This window comes from Corvus brachyrhynchos, unplaced genomic scaffold (genome assembly GCF_000691975.1).
Source record: "Corvus brachyrhynchos isolate BGI_N302 unplaced genomic scaffold, ASM69197v1 scaffold17, whole genome shotgun sequence".
Classification (NCBI taxonomy): domain Eukaryota; kingdom Metazoa; phylum Chordata; class Aves; order Passeriformes; family Corvidae; genus Corvus; species Corvus brachyrhynchos.
This window is the reverse complement of record NW_008240046.1, coordinates 12,116,901-12,127,950: the sequence shown is the minus strand read 5'-3', so window position 1 is coordinate 12,127,950 and position 11,050 is coordinate 12,116,901. Positions and strand designations below refer to the sequence as shown.

At 37.6% G+C, this 11,050-nt stretch overlaps 1 protein-coding gene across 2 annotated transcripts in view; it reads right to left on the bottom strand.

Annotated features, from left to right (window-relative positions):
- Window positions 1-11,050, bottom strand: part of SORBS2 (sorbin and SH3 domain containing 2) — a 199,256-nt gene that overhangs the window by 147,020 nt on the left and 41,186 nt on the right. The window lies entirely within an intron of this gene.

The following is an 11,050-nucleotide window of genomic DNA, read 5'->3' as shown; positions in this document are numbered from 1 at the left end:
GAGCCCCCCGCACGGAGCGGGGATGAGGCAGCGCTGAGAGCGACCCGGGCCCGGGGGCTGCAAATTACCGTGTGAACGCGGTCAGGGAAGCGCCTCTGATGCGCCAAACTGAAGCGCCAAAATTGACGGGGCACTGTGTAAGCACTCGGGGTAAATAATCGTCCTTACCTAGGAAATAACCATTAGGGATAACCATTGTACAATAGTCAGCCAGTTTTCCAACAATAAAGCCTAAGTCCCCACTCATTCACAATAAGCTAACCCCTGACATTATCACAATTCCTAGTGTTCATAAACACATTGATTGATCTTAAATGTTGCTGCTTGTTAGATGACTTTCAAAGCTTGTACATTGCAATCACCATGTAAACCAATTTTATCCTATTTAGAATAACACTTCCTTCCTTTCAGTTAGAAGTAGGAAGAAAAGGAGACATTTGTGAGCAATTTAAAACTGCTTATAAAAATTTCCACTCTTCAAGACCTGTCATTAACTCATATCTCAGCTGCCTAAGGAGTCGGGAATAAAAGCTAGAGAGCACAAGCAGCAGCCATCAACCTGAAGTTCTCAAAAAGTCATTTAGAAGCATTAAATGTATCTAAGCAAGCATACTGCATTTCATACACCAGAGTTCTGAGTATTGGTCAGAACTTCCCAGTTGTTAGCAGGGATTGATGTACTACATACATGAAATAATTGCATTTCCTTGTTCAGTTATACTTTCCTAGAGCTACAGCAGACTTTTCGCGTCTGAGTACAATTTGTAGACAAAGCTCTGCTGCTGCACCACTCCAAGTGAATTTGCTGCTCTCAGGATCCAAGGGCAGTGGTGTCACTGTGGAGTCCTGGGCAGAGAACTAAGGTCCACTTGGGTGGATTTTACTCATTTCTTCCCTCAGCATCTTTACCCTCTTTTCCTTGTCTAAGTGCTAGTTTCTCTGAAAGTGAGTATTGAGCTCTATGAAAGTGACCCGGGAGGGGCTCACAAGGAGACAAGTAGGTAAATTCTGTTTAGATTTCTGAGGTGTTGGAGCTGAAACATTCCAGTATATTTAAATAGGTGCTTCAACAGTAATGCTAGTTTAGTCTTCTTTCTTTTTCTCTTAGCCTTCTTAAAAAGGGTTGTGGATGTTCACATCTCTCAAACTAGAGCTGGGGCTGAGTCTGTGCTAGCATCAGGTGAAAGTGCTTCTAGCTCCTGTGACTCAAACAGATTCTTTTGCTGCCATGACTACTGTTCAACAGTACTTTATGATCAAAAAGGGATGTCTGCTGATTTGGCAATCCAATTCTGAAGCTTTTGCCTGGAAAACATTAAACTACTGAAGTAATTATTTACATACTAAGAATTAAAACAAAACCAGCCTGCATTACAAGAATACCATTTCACCATGATTGGTTCACTAACTTTTTTTTGTTAATAAGCAACATGAAACAGACTGCACATCCAGTCTCTTTTTTTTTAATGCATTGATACAGTCACTAACTTAAAAAAAAAAGAAACAACAACTCTAAAAATGCTTTTCAGTAAGGGAAGACACAAACAGGTTTTCTATCACTTTATTGCACTAAGTGTGGTTACTATCACAATACTGTCCACAGGCAGGCTAAAATAGATTTTGGAAACATAGAGGCCGTGAGTTTTTAAACAATATGTTACAGCTTGGAAAGGTTTCAGGATATTTGTCCACATCTCCATATCTATACATGTGCAGGCACCTGAAAGTACAGTGAAAGTATACTCATAAAAATGTTTTAATTTTTTTTTTAATAAAAGCCTGTTTTAAGATTACAAGTTCATAATTCAATATTTAGGGATCTAGAACTCTGTCTGTAATGCAGGTACACTTCTATCCAGAAAAGGGTGATGGAGCTTTTCCTGCAGTATCTCATAGGAATTAACAATATACACATACATGCAACCTTTCTTCTCTGCGGTTTCATAAGTGATTAGGCAGAAATTAAAAGAGGCTTAACCCAAGTGCAGATTATGGCTCCAATTCAGCAAACAGGTAAAGCACAAATTGTGAGAAGCTAACCTGAGTTTACCTAAAAGCTCCACAGAAGTCCTAGAAACAGTTTCTGATGCATGCTCTGCACAGTCATAAAATTTCTCCTGGCAAAACTCACTAAAATCATAACATCAAAGGATTTGAACTGAACCCACAGTGAAGCTGTGAGACTGAATGGTCTCTGGTAGTCCCCCAAGACTCAGTTACACTGGCATGTCTGTGTTTCTAGGAAAGCTCCAGAACCAGGCAGCTGAAATAGTGGCTTCTAGCATGCTCCCCTTACATAAAAATTTAAGTGCAAGGCATAGAGTCATACTGACCCTACAGTGAGTATTTAAGTACTTAAAGATAACCACTAGCCTGCTGTGTTAGAACAGAGCCGAAAATAGAGCACATCATTTGGTATCTTTGCTCAAATCCTACTCCCACGTTAATTCAAATGAGCTTCGTGATCCCACTTGTAGTACCTGGAGGACAGATGCTCATACCAGAACGATCAGAGCTGAAAGAAAACTAGTATTCACCAATTCTTCACCAGAACATTGCTAACCATCTTCAGTTTTGAGACAGGAATAACAAGCATTGTTCTCAGCCTTATCTGCAATGCTTGTATCGGCATATCGTTCACCACTGTAGTTCAGCCTGTCCTGCTATTTTCCTTCACAAAGTGGTTTCCAGCTGTCTCAAACCAGCTCCATAAAACATATACCTCCATTAAGGCAACATTTAATTCTTAAATCAACCCAAGAACTGTGATTTGCATACAATTAATTAAAATTCTTTGTTTATGAATAATTAATTTGCATTCTAACTCTGTTTTAAAAGTATGAACTATAATAAATATTAAAAAGCATTGTCACTCTTGGACAGGAAATGTCAAAAGAACAGATCCTAAGTTAAGAAGCGATTACTGTATTAAAATCAGCATTATATTTATTGCATTGTATTTCAATTATTCCTACATACATTAACTATCCAAGTAGGAAAACACCTAGTGTTCAGCGATCCTGAATATCATTAACAATTACAGATCTTTCTGACCCTCATTCAATTTCTGTAATCACTTGATGATATATTGAAATGAAAAAGATTTATGAAGGCAAATTGGACTGTTCTAATAATAAAGCAATCATCATCTATCAAAGGTCTCAAATTTAAAAAGACTAATTTTTTTTATATTGTTTGGTCAACTTGCTTAAATGCAAAGCAGTAGATAAACACAATGAATACTTGTAGGTGGGTATGCTGAAGTACAGACTAGTTAACATTGTTTTTCCAAGGTTCCAGGTGATGAGAAGCCTATGAAAAAAGCTCCGATATCCAATTCCCAGGACATTACTATAATAAACTGCCCGAGACACAACCTGTAGAAGAGTGAACCGGAATTCAGACAGAAAGAGTTACTTTTGTCCAGGGTCAAACTTGTTTGTAGCTCCTCCAGCTACTGAACACTGAGGGCAACTCTAGCTATTGGCTTTGTATTTTCAGGTTCTCACCAATAACAACTCTGACCAATTTTCTGTACTGTGAATTCAATCAGATACTTGGCAAAGATGCTGTCAGAGAATTCTATCTAGATTGAATAGAGCAATGAGTTGATTTAAGTATTTAAGGTGTGTCATGCATTTAAATAAAACAATCACAAGAGCATTGCAGGAACAATTTCTTGAGCGTATTTGGGAAATTCTTATCACAGGAAGTATATTGTTTTATTCACAGTTGCCCTTTGAGACACATTCTTTATTATATGTAGTACAGCCATAACATAGGAGAGAAGAGAGAAGTAACTGATTTTCTTTAAAACAAATATTTAAAAACTTTAAAGGGAAACCCTGAAGCCCTTTTGTAATTAATTAGAGATGAAAGAGTCTTAACCTAATAAGACTAGATCCCTCATGTTTTACACCAGGGTTAAAGATGCTGCTGAATTCCTGGAGCAATTTCCACACTATTTCCTATCCCACATTTAGTGTTTTACTTTCTGATATAATTTAGTAAAAAGGCAACAGTGGAGGTATAACTGCCTAATTTAAAATACAAAATATAAAATTAAATTAAGCTGCTTTTTAGCTGTTTGGACATACAGTTTTGGATTAATTTCTGCTGCATTTTAAGTAAGATGAAATAGAATCTGAAATAGACTCATTATTTTTCTTTTGAAAATTCTCTATGAAATTGGATTATTTAACATATTATATAAGTTAAAAAGTTATACGTATACATATATATATACCATAACACATATGCAACTTCCTTTTTTTTCACTTATCCCGAGAAAACATCTCAAGTTTTATGATGTATTGAGTAGATTTTAAATCAGGAGAATTATAGTATGGATAAATGTTCCATTTTCAGATTTTTAGGATGGTATTTGAGAGAAGAAATGTGACCTTGAGCTCAAAAAGACATAATATTCAAGGTTCTCCCAAAAATGAATGCTTAAATGTGCAGTTTTAAGAAAAAATAACAAACCTTCAAAAACAAGACTAACGCACAGAAAGGAAATGTCTTAAAGTTATCCTCAGAATTTTGGAAATACCACCAAGAGGTCCTCTGTGACCTAAAGCAAAACAAAAAAAGAGAAACTGCTACTGAAATGCACTGTGCTTTCAGAGAATGCCAAGGATATTGCCAAGACAATTAATAGATTATCTTGTCAATTTGTACTTGAAAGTTTTCCAGTCCTGATTGCGTCATGTACTGACTGTTCTATTAAATAACTACATTAATTCATAGCCCTAAGCAAGAGTTCAGATTAAGTTTTGAAGAACACCCCAGGCCACCTAGTTTCCAGAACCCAAAAAAACCAAGTTTCGTCTCCATTATAAACTGGAGATCCCTACAAGCCTGAGTTCCTGTGAACATCAAATACCAGTCTCAGCAGCAATGCTCTGTCAAAATGCTCAGAGGCCTGAATTGCTGACAGTGCTAGAAATTTTTTGCTTCCCAATTTATTGGAAAACCAAACTTGGCAGTATATATTATGAAGTCTTATTGAATTTTCTACACTTGTGTATAAAAGTATAAATTTGAGATTGATAGCTACATAATGAAAAGGAGCTGTTTTCCCATCTCTTCTATGAGAGTAGGGCAAAGAGATTTCTTAAGTGAAAATTTTATTAACTTCTCAATAACAGGTTCCTCACACATTGCAATTTATAGAGGAAGCAAATAAACAAATATCCAGGACAAAGGTTATTGCCCCTGCTTAGACACCAACAGCCAACTCCTCTATGCTGCAAATTTGTGAGTATTTCTCAAACATCACTTTTAGATATTTAGAAAGATAAGCTTTCAGTCTCCAAGTCTCCTCTTTCCTCCGTTTATAATACATAAATCTGAAACTTTTACCTACTCCTCTATTGTGATCCTTCACCACCTTCTCCTTACCTAAAACCGAAAGCCACATCCTTGGACTATTGCCACTGTCCTGCCGCACTGCACCTTCTCCACTGGCATCACTTCCTCTTTCTTAAATCACTGCTTCAGCTTTGTAGCTCCTTGAGAGCAGCTGCTGGAAAGCCTCAGGCCCTTGTATTCCCAATTTGCTGTCCCTTCATTTCAAAAGCTTGCTTCACACCACTTTGTCTCCCACCCCTTATTATAACTACTTTAATGGACTGCTATTTCATGCTCTAGTAATTAGGATATGTATTCCTCTTCTCCATTTTGAGAAACAATTCTTAACATCTAATCACTACATTTATACAATATCAGTTGTGAGAAATCGAAAAAAAATGGCAGGAAGAAGAGTTTGTTGGTGGGAAGATGGGGCAGGAACATTGATTTTCACATGCTGCTCACAGTTCTTGCAAATACCTTGCAAGAGAGTTTTACAACTGACCTAGACCTCCTCTTGAATCCTACCTCAGGCCTGCTTGGCACAAAGACCCAAACCAACAAGAATCAATTCAAACTGTTCTATTTCTGTACAACTTGAACTGTCTAGAAATAGCTGAGTCATTGCTAATAATTAGGATGGGGGTTGTTGGTCTTTTTTTAAAAAAAGATTTGTTTGTCCCTGTCTATATTCCTTTTTCCCTATAGCCTCAATCCCTTTCAGCCACCTGTATTTTGTTGTGTTTTTCTACCCCTTGCACTACTACCCAGAAAATAGTAAGTATGCTTTTTAATTTACTTCTGACCAATCTAATTTTGTTCAATCTGGCACAGGAAAAACAAAGAAGAAATTAAGTAAAAATCAACCCCAAATTATCACTTTCCAGCTCTCCCACCCATTACTTTCAACATTGCACACTGCTGAGAATCAGCTTACTAAAAATAGAGAACACTTCTCTAGACATGACCATACTTGTGGCTCTCATCTCAAAAGAGTTGTTCTTGCCTGATTAGATTGGCGTATTAAGTGATAGAGACCATGTTGGGCTAGTCCTATCTGTCTCTGACTCTCCTCAGAGCTAACCAGAGAACATTTAAAGATCTGGCCTTCATTACAGTTAGAATCCACACACCTTGAATGCAGCATTTTCTTATTTTCACTATCCCCTGGGAAAAATTACTGTTTAAAACCTAAGCTCAAAAGTATCTGAAAGAAATGCCAGTAGCTATGGTATTTCAGATCATCATTTGTGAGAAGCAATAAGATTCGGGAAGAGCAGATGAATGGGAACATCAGCAGCAAATAAGTATGATAAAGGTAGCAAACCAACATATTTTTCCAAGTTCTTTGAAGCCAGGAAGTTTTAAATAAACTTGGAAGGTGGACTTAATTTTTATCAATTCAGAGAACTTGGCAGCATCTCTCTATGCCAGATGAGGTCACAAATCAATCTCAAAACACTTCTGACAAAGTATAAATACCATAGCAGGGTATGTCTAAGTCACACTAACATGTCTGGCTGGCGTAACTACAATAGCAGAGTTGATAAGGTACTAACCAGCTTATCCACAGCATTCTTTTCATGAAGAGGTCATTTCTTCTTTTGTGCTAGGAAGTGAAACAATGCCAAAGCATTCCAGAATTGCTTAAACAAACAGCAGCATCTACCTCCACTTAGAGGTTAACTGTTTGTACTTTTTTGGTAGCTTATTTTCTCTAGAGTATAACATAACACATTAGGAACTTTAGCAGACCACCTGCCAGATATATCCTTTATTCTAGGAAGTGAATCAACTTTTTTTTTGTTACAGTATTTCTGGATTACAATTGTCTTCTAGTTTAAGCCATGGTTTGGCTTCTTAAACTTAATTTAACATTCACTTCCTTTTGGCCTGAAGTGACTTTCAACTCTGTCTTAAGTTTTGGTCTTGAATAGTGTTCAAGCAATAGGTATAAACTTATGAAGCATGATTATTTTTAAAAGTCTGCTGCCAGTTTTCTGTCAGGTACCTCACTTACATTAAGAGTTTATCATAGAAACTTCATCTAGACTTCACGCTAGAGAGGGGAAAAGGCGAAATATTCAAATAGGAATGTGATCCTTCTCCTCTGTCCGGTGCTGGTGAGGCCACTCCTGCAGAGCTGCAGTACTGTGTCCAGTTCTGGGCTTCCCTGTACAAGGAGCCAGTGACACTCTAGAGACTCCAGCAAAGGGCCATACCATGGACTCAGAGAGCCATCCCTCCTAGGAGGAACAGCTGAGAGACTGTTTAGCCCAGTGACAGCTGGGAGAGGGTTGGTGGGGGCCGGGGCCAGAATCTCATCTATCTGCACACACCTGAAGGGAGGGTGTGCACACTGACTGCAGGTTGCATGCAGTGGTATCCAGGATCAGAGACAACGAGCACAAACCGAAACACAGAAAAGTCTGTCTGAACATCAGAAAACACTTTTTTAATGTGAGGGTGACTGAGCACTGCCACAAGTTGCCCAGTGGGTGTTGTGTCTCTGTTACACAAGATACTCGAAAGCCTTCTGGATATCATCCTGGACAATTGGCTCTAAGTGGTCTTGCTAAAGCGGGGGGGTTGGGCCAGACAATCTCCAGAGGTCCCTTCCAACCTCAACCATTCTGTGATACAAGAGAAAACAATTGACCAAGTTTTTGTTTTTCAATTACTATAGGTATTTATTACTCTCTGGCACAAAAAATTAGATCTTTGATTTCTCTGAATAGAATCAGACTAATATCAGCAGAAACACAAAAAGTAGTATCAGAATCTCTGATATAGGAATGGTTGGATACTACAGACTCCTAGAATTTAAGTTTAAAAGCAGCAGTGGAGAGTTTGCTTGGCACCACTTTCTGAAATAAGCTGTAGATGTAGTGTGGGAGCAACAGAACCACTGTATATAAACAAGAGGAAAGAAAACAAGACTACTCAAATGTACTCAAGATTTAGAAGCTCACAACACTGATGTTGTTTCCATAGTAACTAGTATACTTGAAAGCAGGGGAAAAACAGGGTGAGGATTTTAAAGGACAGCACCACTTACAGATTAAAAGCAGATACTGCCCACCCACTGATGATCTGAGGTTTGGACTGATGAATTTATACAGTTATAACAAAAAGTATCACTTGTTAAGGGAGTCAAGATCCAATGAAACTACCCTACTAATAAAATAAGTGTGAAAGAGTAAAAACAGCACAGTGAAACACCCCTAGTACTTGACAGCCTGTCTTCCAACTCTTTAGCAGGCTAAATCCAAGATGAACGCTACACTACCAGTTAATGCAGTTGTGCCTTGGGCACTCACCACTCACTGTGAAAGGTGGTGTCCAATGTTATTTCCCTCCTTGGTCAGAATAAACGACCTATGTGACTCCAAGGAAAGACAGGATAAAGTAGATAAGAAGGAGCATGCATTGCACTAAGCTGAATCAGGTAACTCAATTGTTTTGCAATGCTTATGTTTTATAGCTTCTTGCCCATGCAGTTGACAGAGTTGATATAATTACCCTTTCCATAAAAAAATACAGGCAAAGAAGAGAATTTATATTTTTGAGCTTAAAGAAGACAAAGGAAGACAATGTCAGTTCTAGAAAGAATATTTAATAGAGGACAAATGCTTGGTAATAGAAAGTGGAACTATGATTCTGCTGGATCAAGGCCTTAATTGGTCTCTTTCACAGTAAATAGTAAATGAAAGGCATAAGACCACTGAGGGAGTAAACCCCTGTACACAATTCTTCCTTTTATCACCATTTCTGAGAAATGAAATAACATAAACTTGCAATTTAAGTGCTGTCTGTACTCAATAAATGGTTTTTGCACCAATGGCAGAAAAGCCTTATGAACTGTATATTTCTATACTACATCAGGCTACATCTGATATATAGAACAACTTCAGAGTTTTCAACCACATAAAAGGTACTTGGGAGGCAAAATCCAGTTTCGAGCTAATTAGCCACGTAGCACAGCTGTATGCAGTTTCATCCTCACACACGTCCAGACGCACGAACCAAAGGAATTCAGAATCACAAGTGCCAGCCTTCTGCCCTTTGTAACTGACTTTTCAGGAGTAGGATCACAAAGACATTCTTGCTTATCATAAAAAGGAAACGTCATGGAAAGGTCAGTCTGACGCAAAGTTTCAGAAGGGTGCTAACAACACTCTTGGGATCTTCAGAGCTACTCAGTTAATGTCTGTGAAATGAAATGAGTTCAGTGTACAAACTACTTGGTTTGGTGTAATAATAAGTTTCAAGTGTTCTGCCAATAATGAACAGGTAAAGTTGACATCTACCCAAGACCACTTCAGTTGATTTGTTCCTCATCTGAAATTTCTTTCAAGTACCTTATCTTTTTTGAAATCAGGATCCTAACATCCACAGAAGAGGTAGAATACCTAAGCAAATAAAATCGACAGTAGTTTCCCAGATTGATATATTTCAATATTCAAATTATGCAGAAAATTCTGGCACGGGATTGCTAAATTTTACTTTTGTTATTAGAACAAAATAAGGAAAAGCCTGATTTTTTTCCGGCACTGTGGTGAAAAGGATGTAGGTGGGGAGTATAATTGACACTAATTATTTGTAGGAAAGGTCAGGGTTACCTTTTACCAACACCGTGAGGCAGCTGATTATCTGTCACATCTCTGGAACACAGTCACGAATTTGTCAGTGACTAAAGGACAAGCAGGCCTTGGCTAGCAATCAAGCTTGGCAATGTTCAACAGCACAGCACAGCAGATGTCTTTTTAAAATAGGTAAATTGTAAGGCATTAGATAGTGTAATGCTAGATATCTGCAATGCTGAGAAAACGTCGATAAAGGCTACTGTTTAAGCACTTAATAGGTGACTTGGCAGTATGAACTTCTCTGCATTTGAAGAGCTAAAAAGAACAACTATTTCACAAAATTCCAACTCAGTTTTGAACTCCCTCAGAAAGTTTTCAGTTTCTACAGGACATGTAACTTAATTTATTTGATACACTAAACAAAACAATTGAACAAAAACTGCACATAGGAGGTGTAAGACAGACAAGGACTTAATAGGTGACTTGGCAGTATGAACTTCTCTGCATTTGAAGAGCTAAAAAGAACAACTATTTCACAAAATTCCAACTCAGTTTTGAACTCCCTCAGAAAGTTTTCAGTTTCTACAGGACATGTAACTTAATTTATTTGATACACTAAACAAAACAATTGAACAAAAACTGCACATAGAAGGTGTAAGACAGACAGTTATGTCAAGGTATCTGGAAAATAAATGTTAGATTGGGTAGTTTAAAAATATATAGTACCTCAAAAGTTAGTGAATTTTGTCTCAGAGTCTCATGAAATACCCTTCTAAATGATGAAAATTATCATACCATATTATAATTATTATTCTTGCTGAAAAATCCAACCAGAGATCTGTTACATATTGTCTGATAACTGATTTGTTACCAGGATACTCAGTGCTCGAAGAAAAAAAGTTGTTTGTTATTTAGTATGTCCCTTGAGAATTTTATTGTGCATTAAGTGAAATGAAAATTCCACAACTCAGATCCTCTTACTGGCTTTTCAGAAAGTGGAGTTTACAGGGATGAGGCAGGTCAGTTGCAAGCAGCCTTGCCTTAAATTTTAACTCAGAACTCTGATAATGGAAGAAATCCATAGACCCATGTACTACTACTTAAGAAGTTAG